The sequence below is a fragment of the Sinohyriopsis cumingii genome, chromosome 3 (genome assembly GCF_028554795.1).
Source record: "Sinohyriopsis cumingii isolate HCF-2022 chromosome 3, ASM2855479v2, whole genome shotgun sequence".
Classification (NCBI taxonomy): domain Eukaryota; kingdom Metazoa; phylum Mollusca; class Bivalvia; order Unionida; family Unionidae; genus Sinohyriopsis; species Sinohyriopsis cumingii.
Window position 1 is genome coordinate 112,537,499 of NC_142963.1, and position 23,303 is coordinate 112,560,801.

At 35.0% G+C, this 23,303-nt stretch overlaps 2 protein-coding genes across 2 annotated transcripts in view; one reads left to right on the plus strand and one right to left on the minus strand.

The window, feature by feature from the left end:
- The window catches only part of LOC149803596 (uncharacterized), a 43,057-nt gene extending 37,102 nt beyond the window's left edge, over positions 1-5,955 (minus strand). The window contains exon 1 of the mRNA XM_089953341.1: positions 5,594-5,955. The gene's annotated coding sequence lies outside the window, so the exon portion shown is untranslated. The remainder of the gene's footprint in view (positions 1-5,593) is intronic.
- The window catches only part of LOC149803595 (U3 small nucleolar RNA-associated protein 6 homolog), a 254,661-nt gene that overhangs the window by 137,018 nt on the left and 94,340 nt on the right, over positions 1-23,303 (plus strand). The gene's annotated exons all lie outside the window — the stretch shown is intronic.

The window sequence follows — 23,303 nt, forward strand, 5'->3', positions numbered from 1 at the left end:
AATCTGCCATCACATTATCAGTAGGCAGATCTGGGTCTCTATAGCTTGTTAGGCGTAATCAGTAGAACAAATAGTGTAGACTATGATCATCCAGTCAAAGGGTGGACCAGGGTCTATGTTGCTTTCAGTTTGGCTTCTTTGAAGACTTGTTTATCTAGATGTTCCATGATGATTTATTTAAAATAAAATATCATCTGCATGGTACTAGTACATGTATGCACAAAGTGTAGGGAGTGAATTTAAATGATGTGTCTGTTTGCAGCACATAAAGTTTTAACTCTGTGATTTTAAAGTTTGATCATTTATGTTTCATTTGTATATTGTAAGCAAGATTATTAGTGTAACATACTTTATGTCTGTCAGGAAATTCACACTTTTTTGTTACAATTGTCTTTTGGAAATTATAATATATTTGTATCAGGACTGGAAATATATTCATTTTTCAGTTTCAATAAAATATTATGTAATTAGTCTTTTTTTCATATTAGAATGAAAATTACCATATATACTTGCTTATACGTTGAGTCCAACCACAAACTGCACAGACCCAGATCTGCCATAACATAATGCACCACAAGTATCAGGGTCTGTGCAGTTTGCAAGGAGTAATGAGTGGAATGTGCAACACAGACCCTGATCTGCAGGTGCATTATGCTATGGCAGATAAGGATCTATGTAGTTTGACTCAACTTATAAGCAAGTAAAAATGGTGCCACATTAAGGCTGTTCATTCATGAGGAACACATGTTTCAGTAAAGCTAATGAGACTACTGGACATAAATACAATTACCAGCTTGTTGTTTTCTATAGATGATTAAACATATCTAATGATTTTGCTTCCAATCAATACTAGTTTAATTCATAAAATTATTTGCTTTTTAAACTCATATGATCATTAACCTCAGGATAAATTTAAAATGTGAAGTAATACAGTGAAGCCAGATAAAAGCTTTTATATTGAATGTCTGTAAGAAGAAAGAAATCTATAACATTATTTTATCAGAGACCAAAATTCATGTACTTAATGCAATTCTGCTGTTTACCTAATTAATTAGAATCGGAAAAATGCTAATTGCAAAAAATAAGTTCAAAAGACATCTGTACTAATTAGCACTGTTTTATAAAATATGTATTTCTAGTTGCCACAACAGGAAGAATTAGGTTGTATCATACAAAAATAATGATGCTTTGTGAAATAGGAATGTGCTATTAGTTTAATACCCTTTTTCAGTTAATGAAATTATAAAACTTAAAACAGTTTTTAGAAATGCACTTTGTTAGAATTGTACAAGTAGTGCCTTCTGTTTGCTATGACAAGGAAAGCTAATAGAAAGACTTACTGTTAAAAAAAATTGATGCAAGTTTTGGAGACAAGTAGTGTGTTTGGTTGTTACATTATGTGTCATGGTCAGCATTTTGTTGCAGAATTAGAGAAGCCAGAGAGAGGAGAGGTAGAATATAAGTTCTTTTAGAGTTACAGGATGGAAAACTGGTATATGCATTTTCTTTTGGGGTTTGTGTAAGTCTTGACATACATGTAAATATGCATGTAGTTGGTGTGAAGGAAGTAGATGTACCATAGCAAATGAAAGATGGATTAAGAAGAAAATGTCAGTTACATAAGAGGGTGCAAGGGGAAATTTGTGTGATGTATCTTAGGTATTGTTACTCATGTGAGTCACATATCTGGTATGTAATTACTATGGAACAGTATAAACCTATATGGATTAAATGATACATGTGATTAAAATGTAGAGTATTTATCACTGTGTCGGGTGAGTATATTCAGTAATGTAAAGTATTTATCACTGTGTCTGGTCAGTATATTCAGTGATGTAAAGTATTTATCACTGTGTCTGGTCAGTATATTCAGTGATGTAAAGTATTTATCACTGTGTCTGGTCAGTATATTCAGTGATGTAAAGTATTTATCACTGTCTGGTCAGTATATTAGTGATGTAAAGTATTTATCACTGTGTCTGGTCAGTATATTCAGTGATGTAAAGTATTTATCACTGTGTCTGGTCAGTATATTAAGTGATGTAAAGTATTTATCACTGTGTCTGGTCAGTATATTCAGTGATGTAAAGTATTTATCACTGTGTCTGGTCAGTATATTCAGTGATGTAAAGTATTTATCACTGTCTGGTCAGTATATTCAGTGATGTAAAGTATTTATCATTGTGTCTGGTCAGTATATTAGTGATGTAAAGTATTTATCACTGTGTCTGGTCAGTATATTAGTGATGTAAAGTATTTATCACTGTCTGGTCAGGATATTCAGTGATGTAAAGTATTTATCATTGTCTGGTCAGTATATTAGTGATGTAAAGTATTTATCATTGTGTCTGGTCAGTATATTAGTGATGTAAAGTATTTATCACTGTCTGGTCAGTATATTAGTGATGTAAAGTATTTATCACTGTGTCTGGTCAGTATATTAGTGATGTAAAGTATTTATCACTGTCTGGTCAGTATATTCAGTGATGTAAAGTATTTATCACTGTGTCTGGTCAGTATATTAAGTGATGTAAAGTATTTATCATTGTGTCTGGTCAGTATATTCAGTGATGTAAAGTATTTATCATTGTGTCTGGTCAGTATATTCAGTGATGTAAAGTATTTATCATTGTCTGGTCAGTATATTAGTGATGTAAAGTATTTATCACTGTGTCTGGTCAGTATATTCAGTGATGTAAAGTATTTATCATTGTGTCTGGTCAGTATATTAAGTGATGTAAAGTATTTATCACTGTGTCTGGTCAGTATATTCAGTGATGTAAAGTATTTATCACTGTCTGGTCAGTATATTCAGTGATGTAAAGTATTTATCACTGTGTCTGGTCAGTATATTCAGTGATGTAAAGTATTTATCACTGTGTCTGGTCAGTATATTCAGTGATGTAAAGTATTTATCACTGTGTCTGGTCAGTATATTCAGTGATGTAAAGTATTTATCACTGTGTCTGGTCAGTATATTAAGTGATGTAAAGTATTTATCACTGTGTCTGGTCAGTATATTCAGTGATGTAAAGTATTTATCACTGTCTGGTCAGTATATTCAGTGATGTAAAGTATTTATCACTGTGTCTGGTCAGTATATTAAGTGATGTAAAGTATTTATCACTGTGTCTGGTCAGTATATTCAGTGATGTAAAGTATTTATCACTGTGTCTGGTCAGTATATTCAGTGATGTAAAGTATTTATCACTGTGTCTGGTCAGTATATTCAGTGATGTAAAGTATTTATTACTGTCTGGTCAGTATATTCAGTGATGTAAAGTATTTATCACTGTGTCTGGTCAGTATATTCAGTGATGTAAAGTATTTATCACTTTGTCTGGTCAGTATATTCAGTGATGTAAAGTATTTATCACTGTGTCTGGTCAGTATATTCAGTGATGTAAAGTATTTATCACTGTCTGGTCAGTATATTAGTGATGTAAAGTATTTATCATTGTGTCTGGTCAGTATATTAAGTGATGTAAAGTATTTATCACTTTGTCTGGTCAGTATATTCAGTGATGTAAAGTATTTATCACTGTGTCTGGTCAGTATATTCAGTGATGTAAAGTATTTATCACTGCCTGGTCAGTATATTAGTGATGTAAAGTATTTATCATTGTGTCTGGTCAGTATATTAAGTGATGTAAAGTATTTATCACTGTGTCTGGTTAGTATATTCAGTGATGTAAAGTATTTATCACTGTCTGGTCAGTATATTCAGTAATGTAAAGTATTTATCACTGTGTCTGGTCAGTATATACAGTGATGTAAATTATTTATCACTGTGTCTGGTCAGTATATTAAGTGATGTAAAATATTTATCACTGTGTCTGGTCAGTATATTCAGTCATGTAAAGTATTTATCACCGTGTCTGGTCAGTATATTCAGTCATGTAAAGTATTTATCATTGTGTCTGGTCAGTATATTCAGTCATGTAAAGTATTTATCACTGTGTCTGGTCAGTATATTCAGTCATGTAAAGTATTTACTAGGCATATGATCAGTATATTTAGTGATGTAAAGTATTTATTATAGTCTACAGTCAGTTATTGAGTGATGTGAGTATTATTATGGTATCTGTTTATTATATTCAATGATGTAAAGTATGTATTATGGTATCTGTTTATTATATTCAATGATGTAAAGTATGTATTATGGTATCTGTTTATTATATTCAATGATGTAAAGTATGTATTATGGTATCTGTAAGACAAGTTGATGGTTAATATTTTACAGGCAAACAGTACATACTTGTACAATGGAAAACATGGTACAGAAAATCAGTTTGGAAGCTGGTTAAACAAAGCACATAAAATCAAAGTACCTGTCATTTTATGATATTTTCTGTCAATCATGTGGTGTTTTTTTAATACACTTATAGCCTTTTGTTGAGGTGAATATAAGTGTGATGAACCAGTAAATCTCACATTGACTGATGCAAAGTGGGTTGAATATTACAGGTTTATAAATAATACATTTAATTTGCTTCATAATTTTTATAATTAATGCCATTTCATCTGCATGGTGCTAAGAACTTAACATTATGTCCATTGAGTGACATACAACATGAAGAAATATCACTTATTATGTGACATTGTGCCATCCATGAATGAAAAACAACGTCGAAATCCTGTAATGATTTGAGTTTGCAGGCATATTTTACAAAACTAAATGAACATTAAATGCTGGAATTAGAATAAAGTAAATAAGAGCTTGATGAAATTCCACATCCGCTGGATTGACCATTTGTGCATCTCCAAAGTAATGACTCGAAGTATACACTACTTGTAGCACAATCAAAGTTTGGTAACTCAAACATACATAGAACCAGTCAAATATATTGCATGGTCCCGGTATTAAACCTCTTCTTGTCTGTGACCTTTAAAACTACTGTGTATATTCACAAGACAAGTCCAACTGCAAAACTGCACAGACCCAGATCTACCGGTGCATAATGTGCCAGCAGACCTTATCTGTGCAGTTTGTTAGGACTGATCAGTAAACAAACAACATATACCCTAATCTGCAGGTGCATTATGCTACGGCACAATAGAATCTTTGTTGTCTACAGTTTGACTTGACTTGCAAGTGAATGTGAATAGTAATAAAAACTTTAGTCTTCAGCATTTTGAGTTTTTGTGTTCAAGCATATGTGGATTGAGTAGTTCCCAGATAGATTTGTTTTTTTAGCTGGAAATATATAGATTTGGGGTTTTTTTTGCTGGAAATATATGTTTGAATTATGAAGATCTTCAGCATGTACAACTCCCTTGCTAGTGTGTGTGTGTGTGTGTGTGTGTCCCAGTTGTAAAGCTAATGGTGTTGACCTGAAGGAAACCAAATTGATATCAGCCCCTGAATCCTTTCCTTAAAATGTGATGGGGAAGGAGAGGGGCCTGAGAAATGTATGATATACAATACTTCTAGTTTTGTTTAGGAATAGTATGTTATTTCTTTCAAAAATATGGCGCTGTTTTAAGTTGACAAATCGGTCTTTTACATTCTGAAATCTTCATATTTTAAGACTGTTTCAGTATTTACATCAGCTTCAGAAATAATTCAAATAATTTACTGTGACATTCTTACCATGGTATCCCCAGACCATGTCATTAACAGAGCTCTTGATGAGTGTCAGAACTTGGGGAGGTCTGATAACAACCATCTGGTGATAGTAATTCCACAAAATCCCCAATCCAGTTGACAGACTATAGAAATAAACACAGGATCATTCCTGTAATCCTTTTAGTAGAATTGTCCATTAAGTGAGAATCTCTTCAAGCAACCACTTTCCTACCACAGCTGAACGTGTACTGTAATAGGTATCAGAAGTACCGCAGTAAAAAATAGATCATTGTTAGTGGTGAAGGATACAGGTATGTAATCCCAACTCACTGCTAGATAGATTTATAGATATATACAAGATTACATGGTGAAAACCTTCAGCAGTAGTCACACTCAACTGCTTGCAGTCACCCTGATTCACTCAAATTCGCACACCTGTCAGCCAGGCCTGTGGCAGTGCTCCCAGACAGAAATGACCAATGAGATGGGGACTAACAGTTGGCTAACAATTAATCAATAAACCTACAGAATGAGAGATGTAAAGAGTTAAATGTCTTGTTTTTGCTCTACTGTTTGTAGATGAGAAGTGGCATGTGAGATGATCTGTGGTCTGACATCTGGCATTGGTCCATCCATTAGCATTGGTCCATCCATTAGCATTGGTCCATCCATTAGCATGGGTTTCTTATTGCTACTCCTCCTAAACTATTTCGAGGATTGCCGTGAAACTTTATGCACACGTTCATCCCATGATCTAGTTCAGAGTGGTCCAGCAACAGGCCTGTGGGTCATTTTTTATGGCCTAGCTGGTCCCAAGTGGAAATGGTGCTACTTGGACATCCTTTATGGCTGCACAGTGGTCAGCTTCATAATCTTGCTATTGCTACTCCTAGAGAATGGAAAGTCATATCAATGTGTGGTTTTCACCAGAAGACTTTTTATGACTTCTAGCTGAGCCTAAATTAAAATGTCACTGCTTGAATATCCAGTATGGCTGATACAGTGGCCATCTTGAAAATCTTGTTATCTCTGCTTATCCTGAATGGATAGGGTTTTCACTAAATGATTCCTTATGATGTCTAGTTGGGCCTAATTAAAAATGGCCACCATGGCATATATCATAAAAATTGTATTGTTGCTACTATTTTGCAGCAGAAAACCATATTAACATGGGCATTTCACCATCGATATTAACATGGGATTTTCACCAGAAGACTTTGTATGATATCTAGGTGGTTCTAAACTGGTTCCTCAACTGAAAGTTTTATAAAAACCAGAATTAAAATGGTGCTGATCAAACCATCAACCGATCATACAGCTGCTTAAGTACCATTTTTATAAGTCTTTGGTATGACTTGGCCAGGGTTTGAACCACAACCTCCTGCATCCAAGCCAGATGCTCTAACCACCAGAGTGGTCGGTCACAGTCCTTTGATGAGCTATTTCTTACTTGCTTCAAATTCTTGGGTAGAAATTACCATAAACAAGTTTTAAGGACATAAACTTATACTTTGTCATGTCCAAGTTAATTTAGTTTCTTAAAATTCAGTTTTTTAATGGCTCTGTTTAGGGTGTATAGAATGTTCAATCATTCATCCTCTGGCAGATGTAACATGCATCCCTTTTTCTCGTCTGTGAAATTATGTATTATGGGCTCATACACATTAACCAGATAATGACACAGATAATGACACAGATAATGACAGTTGAAATGACCTTTTTCATTTTAATAATGAGATATCATAATACATTTATATAATGCTTGAAAATGTTCTGCTTTGTCTTTTCTTGTTGAATTGTAAGCAGAGTTTGTGATTGTTGTTTATGTTTTTGGCTTTAGACCAACATCAGATGATGCAACATTAACAGTAAAATTCCAGAACAAACAGCATTAATCAGTTTTTATATGCCCACTGTTAGGAGGGTCATTATTATTATTATATTCATCTGTCTGTTACAAATTTCATTTCTGCACAATAACTTCAGTTTTCACCATCAACAAATTTTGTGGATGGTTTGAATCTTTGAGTTAAGGAAAAACCCTGCTAATTTCATGGTAAAGAACTCCAAGATCATAGTCACTGACTGAAGGAAGAAAAATGTTTTCTGCACAGTAACATGAGTTCTCCACCATCTACAATTACTAAACTAGATTTCCAGGATCTAAAGGTCAAAGGTCAGGGTCAGAGTGAATGAAAGATAAAATATGGTTTCCACATAATAACTTTAGAACTTCACTATCAACAGCTACCAACCTTTGTGGATGGCTTGAACTTGTGATGAGATTGAACCAAGTTTATTTCAGCATCAAAATGTCCAGGGTAAAGGTCGCTGTGACTGAAAGGAGACAAATGTTTTCTTTACAATAACATGATTTCTTCTTCATCATATGCCTTTGCCAGCCTGAGTGGATTTCTTGCATTTGATACAAGGAAGAAGCCTATTGATTTTTTGATTGGTAGGGTCAAAGGTCAATGTCACTATGACTGAAAGGATAAAACAAAATTCTGCAGAAAACGTTTAGCTATTGACCATGTACCTTCACCAAAGTTTGTGGAGGGCATGCACTTAAGTTATGGAAGAAGCCTATTGATTTGAGGGTGGAATGGTCAAAAAGGTCAGTTCAATTGTGACTCAAAGAAAAATGGGGTTTGCAGAATGACCTCTGACCTACAATAAGCTTCTTAACCAAACTTTGTGGATAAGGTAATAAAGAAACTGGTGGATTCTGGGGTTTAAAGATGAGAGGGCATGATCGTCTGATTATCTGCATGGCGAGTTTTTAGTTCAAGGCCACCTTGATCAAATATTCAGGTTACTGAGGCCATTTGCTCAATAATCTTCAGTCAGTTCATACTCAATCCATCATCCACAAGTACATACTCAATCCATCTTTAAGTTCATACTTAATCTATCATCCTCAAGTTTATACTCAATCCATCAATCCTCAAGTTTATACTCAATCCATCAATCCTCAAGTTTATACTTAATCTATCATCCTCAATTCATGCTCAAAAGGCTGATAAGGGGAGGATTAATTGTTGCCATAGAAAATTAAGGTCACAATATAACCATATGCATGTTTCATATTTAGCATTTATATGCATTTTATGATGAGAGAGCAAGGAAGTGAAAGAATAAATGGATTGCAGGCAATGCTACATACTACAGTCAGTGCATGTTTAGTAATTAGAAAAGTGTTTATTGTGTCTATACAGTCAGTGCATGTTTAGTAATTAGAAAAGTGTTTATTGTGTCTATACAGTCAGTGCATGTTTAGTAATTAGAAAAGTGTTTATTGTGTCTATACAGGTTAAGATCATGTTTTACTTGAATGAACATTACCTTTGGTGAGGTTTCCCGATGGGTACCTTTAGAGTTATCTTGTCAGATAATTAGTCAAAAAACCCAAGTGATCCTAGTTTGTACAAATAATTTATAAGTAATTTGTCTAACAAACTGATGTGTATATAGATTAACAAATCTTCTCTTTGTGCTAACCAGGGTTGGGCCTAAAGACTTCACAAGAAGTCTTGTATTAACTTTCAAATCGAGGCCAATTTATCCACAAATAGTCTTTTCAAATGTGAAATTTATTGTGTTCATGTAATTGGATTTGAAATCTATGAGACATTGCCTTCTAAAAAGTTGACTGAATGGGATTTAATGGGAGTTAGATCTTTTATCAAGCTTAATATGATCCAGGTACTAAGATGTATCTGTATGATCAATTATTTGCAGTAAATCATTTATTGTTTCTTCTACAACTTGGTGATAAACATTCTTTGTTTTAGAGAAAAGATTTTTGACAGATGCATGTTAAACATTCTCTTGTTTTAATTTTGAGACGTTAAGCAGTTTGGGAACTTTTTTACCTTGTGGTTGTCTGCTAGGCTGAATTTGGACGTTGAGTTTAGAGACTATGAGCCTGTGGTCAGTCCAGCATTTTGCATTTCTCTTGTCTATCATCACTCGGACATCATGCCTGTCTCTACTCCTGACAATGACATAGTCACTGAGGTGCCAATGCTTGGGGCATGAGATGCTTGGAACTGGGGTACATCCAGGATATTGCAGTTTGGCATGCAGAAGACTGTGTTAGTGATTAGGTTGTTATGTAAGCACATTTCATCAATAAAAGAATTCCATTGTTATTTTGCCAAAGCCATTTTTCCAGTGATACCTGGCAATATCTGATGATCTGTGCAAACTCTAGCATTTAAGTCACCAAGGATGATATGTTTGTCTGCTTTATGGTAATTCTTCAGTAAGAGACTCCAGGCCTTCATAAAATGTGTTCTTGATAAGAGACTCCAGGTCTTCATAAAATGTGTTCTTGATAAGAGACTCCAGGTCTTCATAAAATGTGTCCTTGATAAGAGACTCCAGGTCTTCATAAAATGTGTCCTTGATAAGAGACTCCAGGTCTTCATAAAATGTGTCCTTGATAAGAGACTCCAGGTCTTCATAAAATGTGTTCTTGATAAGAGACTCCAGGTCTTCATAAAATGTGTCCTCCTTGATAAGAGACTCCAGGTCTTCCTAAAATGTGTCCTTGATAAGAGACTCCAGGTCTTCCTAAAATGTGTCCTTGATAAGAGACTCCAGGTCTTCCTAAAATGTGTTCTTGATAAGAGACTCCAGGCCTTCATAAAATGTGTCCTTGATAAGAGACTCCAGGCCTTCATAAAATGTGTTCTTGATAAGAGACTCCAGGTCTTCATAAAATGTGTCCTCCTTGATAAGAGACTCCAGGTCTTCATAAAATGTGTCCTTGATAAGAGACTCCAGGTCTTCCTAAAATGTGTCCTTGATAAGAGACTCCAGGTCTTCCTAAAATGTGTTCTTAATAAGAGACTCCAGGCCTTCATAAAATGTGTCCTTGATAAGAGACTCCAGGCCTTCATAAAATGTGTTCTTGATAAGAGACTCCAGGTCTTCATAAAATGTGTTCTTGATAAGAGACTCCAGGTCTTCATAAAATGTGTTCTTGATAAGAGACTCCAGGTCTTCCTAAAATGTGTCCTTGATAAGAGACTCCAGGTCTTCATAAAATGTGTTCTTGATAAGAGACTCCAGGTCTTCCTAAAATGTGTCCTCCTTGATAAGAGACTCCAGGTCTTCCTAAAATGTGTCCTTGATAAGAGACTCCAGGTCTTCCTAAAATGTGTTCTTGATAAGAGACTCCAGGCCTTCATAAAATGTGTCCTTGATAAGAGACTCCAGGCCTTCATAAAATGTGTTCTTGATAAGAGACTCCAGGTCTTCATAAAATGTGTTCTTGATAAGAGACTCCAGGTCTTCATAAAATGTGTTCTTGATAAGAGACTCCAGGTCTTCATAAAATGTGTCCTTGATAAGAGACTCCAGGTCTTCATAAAATGTGTTCTTGATAAGAGACTCCAGGTCTTCATAAAATGTGTCTTTGATCTCATCTGGGTTGGTCATGGTGGGTACATAGGTGCTGATGATAGTTGCATGGAGGTTTTTTTGGGTGGGTGGGTCAAGACAGTGGGAATCTCATTTGCATTTATCAGTCATTCACACTCTTTGGGAGATTTGTGAGGTTGTTGACTGAGATTTGATTTGATGGCAAACCCAACACAAGCTTCACATTGCTCTTCTCCATTTTGGCCACTCTAGAAGAAGGTATAGCTGGTTCCTACTTCATTGAGCTGTCCTTCCTCAGCTAGGAGAGTTTCACCCAGAGCTCCTATCTGGATTTTTTAATCGGGACGATTCTCTACCAGCTGGAGCTGTTCTTCTCTTTGGTCTGTATCTTAATGCACTGTCCATTAGTGTGTGGATGTTCCAGGCACCATTAGTGATGGGTCCCCATCAGCCATAATATGCTGTTTGGGTAAAGCAGACAATATTTAGGGCACCTTTTCTAGCTCCTTCTTTATGCAACATTGGTGGTCATTGTGATCCTAAAAAGGGCTGGTTAGTCACCCAGGGGTCTGCCAAGTTCCACTGCTGCTTCAGTCCAGTGAAAAGTGACCAAACTTTCTTGAGTCGCCATTGTACTTCCATTGTATCCACAAATAAGTCTCCACTAAATGACAGATGACATGCTAGTATTTTGTTTTTCTGACAGTAGTACATTGCCTTCCTAATCTACCATGACATGCATACTATATCTACCATGACATGCATACTGTATTTACCATGACATGCATACTGTATCTACCATGACATGCATACTATATCTACCATGACATGCATACTATATCTACCATGACATGCATACTATATCTACCATGACATGCATACTATATCTACCATGACATGCATACTGTATCTACCATGACATGCATACTATATCTACCATGACATGCATACTATATCTACCATGACATGCATACTGTATCTACCATGACATGCATACTATATCTACCATGACATGCATACTGTATCTACCATGACATGCATACTATATCTACCATGACATGCATACTGTATCTACCATGACATGCATACTATATCTACCATGACATGCATACTGTATCTACCATGACATGCATACTATATCTACCATGACATGCATACTGTATCTACCATGACATGCATACTATATCTACCATGACATGCATACTATATCTACCATGACATGCATACTGTATCTACCGTGACATGCATACTATATCTACCGTGACATGCATACTATATCTACCATGACATGCATACTGTATCTACCATGACGTGCAAACTGTATCTACCATCACATGCATACTATATCTACCATCTCATATTATATTTCTAGACAGGGCATAGATCAGACTCAAATCATGTTGGTTTTTGTTGTTGTTATATATGAAATGAACTTGTCATAATGAAATAAAATGTATGTAATATGTCGTTAAGGTACTTATACATATAACCTGATTATTTTGCAGGGCTTCGCATTTGAAATATGTTAGCTGTAATTATTGATTAATAATTAAATGTAGAAAATATTTTGTGACCTGTAATTACAATTCATTATAGCATTCTAAGAAAAGTTTTGATGTTCATAACCATAGTGATTATACTTTGCTATTTAATTTTTAGTTCACCTGACTAGTAGGCCACCTGTGAGCTCATGGTTTGTCATGGCATCTGTCGTGCATTGTGCATAATATATCTTTAAATTTTTTATATATATTTTTACACTTCTTCTGAAAAAAACACTCAACCAGTTTTGACCAAATTAGCGGGCAGCATCTATATATGAAGTACTTATTAATTTTCAAAACTTATGCAGATCTTTGATTATATAATGCTTCCACTGCAAAACAATAAAAATAAACAAATTGAACAACTTCTCAAAAACCATATCACAGAGTTTGACCAAATTTGATATAAATATCTTGGGAAGAAGACCTATCAAATTTCTACAATTTAGCCGGTCTGTCTTCAAATATGGCCACCATTATTAAAAATAGAAAGCCCATAGACTCTAGCTATTTGCAACTTCTGAACAAGAAATAAAAATCACCTGACCACTTTAAACCGAGCTTGGCAAAGTTTCCTGAAAAACTGCTGAACAGAATTTGGTCACATTTGGCAGAAAGCATCCTGTCTTGAAGACCTTAATATTTTATACTAATGGTGCCAATTACTAAAATTATAAAAAAAATTAAATGCCTTCTTTTCCAGAACTTCTGAATAAGAATGTAACCAGACTTGATCATCAGCATTCTGGCATGATGACCTTTCAAATTTATACAAACAATGCCAGTCCACCATCAAATATACTGAAAACAGAAAAACGTTTAAACGATTTCTTTTGGAAACCCATGATAGAATACCAAATCTGACAGAGCATTCAGGCATAGAGGGCTTTCAGATTTGTACAAATGAAGCTGACTAGTCAAACTTGGCAGCTATTATAAAAATTAAATTAGAAAAACCCTAAATTATATCTAAAAAAAACCCTGCAAATTAAGAATGTAACCAAACTTGATAGAAAGCATCTTGGCGCAGATCTATCAAATATGGCCACCAAGACTCGTACAACGAATATTATGGCCACCAGCACTAAAATTGGGGGGAAAAAACATTTGAATGGCTCTTTCTGGAAAAAAGTATGAACAGAATTTGATCATATTTGACAGAAAGTATTCTTGCATCCTCATGCAAGAATACTTTCAAACTTCCACCATTAAATACAGAAAAGCTTTAAACAACTTCTTCCCCAAAGCTGTTAAATACAATTGGATCAGACTTGATAGAAGGCATCCTAGCATAAAGACCTTTCAAGTTTATGCAAAAGATGCCATTCCACCATCAAATATGGCCACCATTGCTAGAACAGGAAACTCTCTAAATAACGTCAACCAAACCATTAAATAAAATTCACCAAACTTTACATCCTGACATGAAAACCTTTCTGGTGAGCAGTCTCAGTCCCACTTGGGCCTGTTGTTTATTACTCTGTTTTATAGATATGTTATGATCATTTTTAGATGGGAACTTCTGATATGGCCATGTGTCCATCATGTGTCATGCATCCATTATCCATAATCTTTTCATCAACATTTGCTTGTTACAAATCTGGGGTCCATATTTCTTATCTGGTTTTAATAAAACTTGGAATATGATTTATATCATCAAAATCTCTGACAAGTTTAATAAGAAAAGAAATCCTTCAGTAATTAGTGAGAACCATATCAGGATCATGTTGACTGTTTTACCAATCTGGGGGCCATGTATCTGATCCAATCTTGATTAAGTTTGGAATATATATGCTTATAGTGGCACTCTACAGATATTACATGCTTCTGACAGAGTAACAGGTGTAAGGTTTGTTTGCATTTGTGACATGCACAGTGGAGAGAATGTGGTATAACTCAATGCTGCTTTCATGTTCTGTGTCTGAAATTTCTTTACATATTGTACTTGTGGAAATTATACATGATTTCAGCACACAGCTGACCAAAAATACTGCTTCCATTTCCTTGAAAAATCAGCATGAATTGGTCCAAAGTACACTGACTTTGGCAGTTATTAAAATAGGGAAAAACAAATTTAGCTTGAGTAGGTAATACCATTTTTTGAAAAATACAATGAATGAATCGCAAAATATATGAAAAGTAGGAAAAGTTATTGACTTATTTCTTTTTTTTGTTGTAATTTAGCTTTTTGAAGTCAAGAATGACCAAGTAGAGGTGGCAATTTTTTTCTCCATATGTTCACATCTGAACTAAAGCCAAGCAGTATACTCTCTAACCCAAATTAACCCATTAATAATGCACCAACATAAAGAGAAATACAATTCTATTAACAATACCGAAGATATACAAGGTCTTTTTCTAAACAACCCGAGCTGAGAATCTGAGAAATTCATTTTCTTTAAAAATTAAACCCTATGTAAAGTATGAAACTGTAGAGTGCCACCTACATCACTAAGATTTCAGTTGAATTCAGTAATGAGCAAAGTCCATGCATACTTGCATCTGATTGGCTGAGCTTGTTAACACTTTGGAAGCCATATTTCTGATCCAGTTTTGATTACACTTGGAATACATGATGTTTACATCATTTAGATCTTGAATAAATTGATGATGAACAAGATTTATAAATGATCTTGCATCTGATTGAGGTTGTTGCCATTCTGGAAGCTCTCATTCTGATCCGACTTTGGTCAAGCTAATGAAAGATTGGTTTTTATCATCAAGATGAATACAGGCTTATATCATCAAGATATTGAACGTATTCAATAAAAAGCCAGATAGGCATATTAATGAAGCAGTCTTGCATCTGATTGGCTGAGCCTGTTACCTCAATACATCAGATTCTATAAGACTTGGTAAGTGGGTTTATGTCATCAAGATCTTGGATGACTTTGATAATGAAGAGATTCTGCACACTATATCACGCCTTAATATCAGAATGTAGTAAAATCGGTCAAATCAGCCAGATGTAAAATTTGTGGGATAGATTATATCAGATGTGCTTATATAATACTATGTAAGACTTTTTAATGAAATGGTCTCGTTTAGTTATGAAAGCTGGTCAGCGATATCAGGCCCACCTGGTCCCTTGTTATTTTTGTTCTTTGTTTTGTTGGGAAGAGAAAGATCCCACTTTAGTATAAATATCATTTATGTTCTTTTACTGTTATGCATATTTTTTCCAATCAGTGTTCCAAAGTGAATTCTTGAGAAACAAAAAATCACATCAGTTACCTCCCCTGCAAACTTCTTCTGTTATTGACTGTATGTACTATCAATAACAGCTCTCCGCAGTTTGCATTTTAAACCTATGTTAATTATACTGAAAGTCGAAATAATCTCCAAAAACATTTAAAAGTTATTAGTAGTTAGCCTTTTGAAAGAGACTTTTTTAGTGGTGCTGATTTTATACAATATTATATCAAGGATGCTCTAGGGGAAAATCTTGTTAAGGCATTATTGATATTGTGGGATTTGGGTGTTCAGAATTGTTTTTTATGTGTTAGTTGCCATAACAATTGGTAGGTATGCCATGAATCGGTAAATTCAGTCACTGTCATTTTTACAGCTGCATATGTTATTATGCTATATTCATGAAACACTGTATTTCATACACTCTAAAAAATGCAACAAAGACAAAAAATTAACCGAAAAATAATTTTGAGAAAGTTTTATTCATGATTATATAATTCATTATTGAATATTTTAGAAACTTTCCTTGCCAAGTAGCCATTAGACATGCTCTGAAGGAAAGGTGTACTGTCAATACTTGCAAATGTTGTTGTAGTTGTTGTTGTTGTAGGGTTTAACGCCATTTTTCAGCACATGATAGGCTATACATGGCGGCCAGCATTAATGGTGGAGGAAGAACCCGGGGAATCCCTGGAAAGAACCACTGACCCTTGAGAAGCTACTGATAAGCTTTCTCACATACCCACATTGGTCGAATCCGAGACTAAAACCCACGCAGACAGAGGTGAGATGGCAGTGATCCGTAACGGAGAGTGCTTTAGACCACTCAACCACTCGGGGCCCCCATACTTGCAAATGAATGAAAGGTAAATCTGATCAATCACAAAAGTAACTTAAATTGTGTTTCTCCAGGAACCCACTGCAACAGGAATCATGATGATGGGTCTTATGATGAAGAAATGCTCTATTGCAAAAATTGAACGAAGATTATTTTCCTTAAAAATATTTAAAATTTTCAAAGAGACCTGCGCCTTCATGCCTAGACTCCTATCACATCCATTTCATTTCAAAATGAATCTGTAAAATGATCAAAACTTCAGTTTATGTTACCAGTTGAAAAAAATTAAATACAAAAATGTATAACACTTATTTTTTGTAAGCATGTCCTATCTTCACTTTCTTGGCAGTAATAATTTAATGTCTGCTTGATGTAGCCATGATGTATTGAGTTCTGCTACTTTAATTTGATGTCTGCTTGATGTAGGCATGATGTATTGGATTTCTTCTAATATAAATTAACGTCTGCTTGAGCTTTCTTTATATTTACTATCTTTGTGCATAGTATTCTTTTCTGAAGATACCAGATATATAAGAAATCCAAATGCAAACTTAGCCACTGATAATGCCAGTAAGGGACTAGCTGACCATTTAATGTTTGGGGGTGGGGGAGGGAATGTATCTGACATTTTTTTTTAATTGAAAAAAATTCCCAAGACTCCCCACAACCCCCACCATGGAAAATTAGATGATTGCTCTGTAAATTATACAAGGAAGGATTATTTTACCATGACTGTGTGGAATGTAATACAATTTCAGGTACAGGAGTGACAATGTGAAGCAATTAGGGCAAGAAACTGCTAGAATTACTTTATCTCCAGACACCAGCCATTAATATTGGGGAGGTGATGTGTCTGAGTCACCTCATGGTACATTTTTTTTATAGTTTTTATTATTTAGCTTGAAAGTTGTAATCAAATTCTGACATCCTTATAAAGGTTTCAACTCTGCATGTTTGCACAGCACCTAGGTACTACTGCAAGCCAACACAAATCTAGGATTGTATTTCAGTTCAGAATATTTGTCGATCTCTTGCACAATACAGTTCATGTCTTTTATGCATCGTATGTGTAATTGTTGTAAAATCGTTTTCTTTTTTAATATTACTTGCTAAAATCTCATGACATACTGGGGAAGCAGCAGACTAGTCTCCAACATACATTTATACTTTGTTATAAGTCGGATCCAAGTGTAAATTGCATAGACTCAGATCTGCCGTTGCATAATGAGCTCTTAGACCTGGGTCTATGCAGTTTGTTAGGAGTTGTCACAGAAACAATATAGACCCTGATCTGCAGGTGCATTAAGCAATGACAAAATCAGGGTTTGTATTGTTTACAGATAGACTTCACCTATGAGTGAGCATATACAGTACAATGAAAACCTTGGTTTTCAAATAATATAACTTGTCATTGTTTCCCATTTATTTGCTAAGAAATGTTGAGGTAAAAGATCTTGTTATTTGAACAGTTCCATCAGATTTAACCGTTTTCTTAACATATTATAGACCACATGTGAATGAGTGTTCATAACTTGTTCTGTTGATTACATTATAGGAAATATAAATCACAGCTGATGACAACATATTCGGGTGTTTTTTGTCATACAATCTTTTCTAAGCATGTGCTGTTTGAGTCTTGTTCCTACAGCAAGATTGATGTGCTGGTACAGATGAAGTTGTAAATGATCAGTTCAAAAACCACCATGCAGTGATAATTTGAGCAGATAATAGTATTACCTTTTGACAAATTTTCGTCAAAAAAGGTCAAATACTTTAAATGAGATAAAAAAGAAAATAATAGAGTGAACTAAAATCAGAACCATATATCAATCATGTTTTTCTAGGGTATACTACATTACAGTGTATGACAAACCATACTCAACCAATTTTTTTCATCAAAGAAAGGTATCTGAGCCTTCACCAGAAAATTTAAACGTTGCAGATGCCATGTATAAAGGGAGCACATTTCTTGGTCAGAATTACATGTACTTAGCAACTCCTGCAGATATTACATATAAAACTAGAAGACATCATCCTCCTCATGTTTTTGTCAGTTATCAAACCCGTGTGTGTGTGTGGGGGTGGGTGGGTGCGTGCACGCGCACATGCGCCTTTACTACCACAAGCTCAGCAACTGGGATGGATCCAAATTTCCAGACCTATTATGCACACATGCAAACCACCCCCAGATCATATCCCAAAGTTTGAAGTCGATGTCTCAAATAGTATAAGAGTAGTCGTGCAACACTATTCATGCATTCATTTCTTGGGAAATTAATCTTTCTGGAGGTGGTTGTTTTACAGTAAAAGAGCATAAAGACATACAGTCAATAATAGATACCTGAGCTTTATCTCTAGGGAGAGGTAATACAGGATAAGAAATATAATATCTGGCTATCTCATTGACACTTTCCAACACAATTTGGCTAATGTGCTGTGGAATCTGTTATATAATGATGTCAGCATTTATTCATCAATATCTACATATGTTGGTACCCAATATACATCACAGAGTGGATTTTTGGGGGAAAAAATAAAAGTTATGTAATAATTCAAAAAAAGTGACATTATTAAATGTTTTACCATATGTACTTGCTATTAAGAGGAGTCCAACTGCAAACTGCACAGACCCAGATCTACTGTTGCATAATGTGCCAGCAGATCTGGGATGGTGCAGTTTGTTAGGAGTAATCAGTAGAACAAACAGCACAAACTCAGATCTGCAGACACATTATACTATAGCAGATCTTGGTCTTTGTTGTTTGCACTTTGACTCAACTTATTAGCAAGTTCATATGATATTTAAGTATTGTGGAAAAATAACAGTATTAATAACCATGAATGAAGTCATCAGTTGCATAAAATGGATATGATGGAGCTTTAATTTGCTATAAAATGCAGACAGACTCAATACAGAAGCAATTCTGCCATAACAGTTATGTAAGTTGGTGTAACTGGTGAGTCTGCCTCAAACATGGGCAATTGTACTGGTGATTTCATTTCATAGATAGTACATGTCAGCTATTTGGCTTTGACAATTGTGTCTTTCAACAGTACTAGAAATTCTGCCTCTTGTGCATGCTGGCTTTTTGGCTTGTCATTTATTAGTACTGGTGATTCCACCTTATAGATAGGTAAATAGATACTGCATGCTTCTAGATCCATCTTACCACAACTAAACTCATGAGACCCAAGGAATGTCAAAGCTGTGTAAATATATACTGTGTAATAAACATTTTTTTAAAGCATACTTCACTGTTATTTCTCCTTATGATATAATGTAGTTTATGTTCACTTCACCTGACCATCAGTCCATCTAGCTGCAAATAGGTATTGAATGAATTGGCAGTGCTCAGTTCTTAGTACCCCTATCCACTATTCCATCTTTTTTGATATTGTGTAAATTTAGTTTAATGGAAATATTGAGAAATAACCATAAACGAAGTCATTGGTTGTGTAAAATGGATATGTTTTCATTTTCTGTAAGGCCAAGAAAATAAGCATGTATTTTCTTATTGCACTGGTTTTATTAGGGTCATTTATTCTTCTTCTTGTTTTTTTATATAACATTTTATATGTTTGATGTGGGGTTTTTTAAAAAACCATGTGGGGAAAAAAGTGCTAGGGTCAGCAGTGAGAAACAAGGATGGTCAGCTGACTGGAAGCACACGTTTGGCCTAAAATGCAACAATACACAGGATGAAATTCTACAAAATGTAATGTGCTAAGATAAACTATATTTTGAATTTGTTATGTACAGCATAAGGTGGATAATTGACGTACCAGTGTTTTAATTATGCAATGTCTGTGAATTAATGTGTCACAAACTGGAATGCAGCTTTGTTAGCAAATTCTTCTCACTGAACATGGAATATGTGGTTGAGATGTATTCAATTTGCCCATCTTTAGACTAACTCAGCGATTATGCTGAAACTATAGGAGTTGAGCATGTGGAGGAGATTGCACAGTGAGTCACATATTATTGGTTTAAGGCTTATAAGACAGGAAAGCAATGGCAAGAAATATTTAGAGTACCTTCGATTTCTGTCAGTGGAAGTAACTCTCAGTCTAAGACAATCTTATGGGTCAGTCTAATACCATCTTATGAGTCAGTCGAAGACCATCTTGTGGGTTGGTCAAAGACCATCTTAATTGGGTCTAAGGAATCAGTCTAATATCATCTTGTATGTCTTCAGTCTTAGACCATCTTATGGGTCTAGGAACCAGTCTAAAACAATTTTATGGGTCAGTCTAAGACCATCTTGTGGGTCTAGGAATCAGTCTAAGACAATCTTATGGATCAGTATAAGACCATCTTGGCGGTTGGTCAAAGACCATCTTATGAATCTAAGGAATCAGTCTAATATCATATTATGGGTCTAGAAATCAGTCTAAGACAATTTTATGGGTCTAGGAATCAGTCTAAGACAATTTTATGGGTCAGTATAAGACCATCTTGGTGGTTGGTCAAAGACCATCTTATGAATCTAAGGAATCAATCTAATATCATATTATGGGTCTAGGAATCAGTCTGAGACAATTTTATGGGTCTAGGAATCAGTCTAAGACAATTTTATGGGTCAGTATAAGACCATCTTGGAGGTTGGTCAAAGACCATCTTATGAATCTAAGGAATCAATCTAATATCATATTATGGGTCTAGGAATCAGTCTGAGACAATTTTATGGGTCAGTATAAGATCATCTTGTGGGTTGGTCAAAGACCATCTTATGAATCTAAGGAATCAGTCTAATATCATATTATGGGTCTAGGAATCAGTCTAAGACAATTTTATGGGACAGTATAAGACCATCTTGTGGGTTGGTCAAAGACCATCTTATGAATCTAAGGAATCAGTCTAATATCATATTATAGGTCTAGGAATCAGTCTGAGACAATTTTATGGGTCTAGGAATCCGTCTAAGACCATCTTATAGGTCTAGGAATCAGTCTAAGACAATTTTATGGGTCAGTCTAAGACCATCTTGTGGGTCAGTCTAAGACATCTTGTGGGTCGGTCAAAGACCATCTATGGGTCTAGGAATCAGTCTAAGACAATTTTATGGGTCAGTCTAAGACCATCTTATGGGTCTAGGAATCAGCCTAATATCATTTTATGGGTCTAGGAATCCATCTAAGATCATCTTTCTTGATTTTGTTGGGGGGGGGGGGTCTTCTGAGCCGATGAAGCAATGTTACTTAACTCTTCAAGTGGTAATTACTGAATAACTTGAGCTGCAGTGAGATATGATCAATCTTCCTTTGCATATTTATGAAGGATTTGGATGGGAATCAGCCACTAGGCCACATGTTGTCTGATAAAAAGTTCATAAACCACAAATACTTCTTTGAAATAAGAAAATAAATCTGTAGGCTGGCTTTTCTCAATAAATCTTTGTTCACTTAACTTGACAACTTAAGTGACTTTGTAACAAAAGAAATCATGAACCTAATAAAGATAACTCCAATACAGCTGTGGCATTGCCTTAGCAATATCGGAGAAACTCTCCAAACAGAAAATTGCACAAGTGAAATTAAACATTAGACACTTGATAGTTTAACAGTAACTGAGATAAAATGTACTTAAATTTTTTAAACAATTTAGACTCCTGATTTTCTGAGAGAGAAAACCCCAGTTTTAATCAAGATTTCTGGTGTAATATTTTTTGGGATAAATTCCATTTTTGTATTGCCCCCCCCCCCTCCAATGTTCATTTTGGTAATAACGGTCTTACAAAATAGTGCATGTAGAAAGCAGTTGTGTTCTATTAAGAAAAACATTAACAGCAGTCTCAGCAATCTTGAAAGCTATTAACTTTACAATCAGAATTCCATCCTATTAAACTCCCCACAAGTTTCGTTTGATTTGAGAGGGTAAATTCATCCAAATTTACCACTTGGACAAAATGTCTTACTGATATCCATTTCTTCTTTTTTATACTGTATTTACAACTGCATCCATCTACATGTACTTCCAATTGCTGTGGTATATACATCCAATTGCTGTGGTACATACTTCATGTTCAAATATGTCTCTCTTTATGATTATAAATATATATATTTTCAAACTTAGTTTCTTGATGTCTGGCTAACAAGTCAGTTAATTCATCCTTCCTAAAGAACTTGTATGATGGCCTTTGAGCCGTCTGTCATCATCTTTGAGCACAACTATATTATTGCTAATCCTACAAGTACTGGGAGGATTGCCCCAAACACAATTACCATTTTCTGGAAATAATCTGTCAACTTTATGGAAGTTTTCTTTTCTGGAATTTTCTAAGGTCAGAATCAAGACTGTATCTTTAATTCAAACTGAAGTAAACATGTTTACACTTAATAGTGATCTGAATTTTTAATCTGTAATCATAAAGAAATATTAGATATGCATCATGCTGTTTACAAAATAAACGTCACTGGTTAGGTCATTAACTTGTTTATGGACTATGTGTTTGTGTGTGGGATTTTGATTTTAATGTAGCTTTAAAAAAATTTCAGTCATATTGCTACAATGTCTGCAGTGTGGCAGTTAATAGTGATGCCTAGCACTGTGGCATCATGCCGCAGACATGTAGCATGATATCCCACCCAGTCATATTATCCTGACACCAGGTTGACCAGTCCTAACACTAACCTCTTAACGCTGAGCGCTTAAGTGAGGCAGCTGTTAGTACCATTTTTATAAGTCTTTGGTATGACTCGGCCAGGGTTTGAACCTACAACCTCCTGCATCTGAGGTGGATGCTTTAACCATTAGGCCACTGGAGCAGTC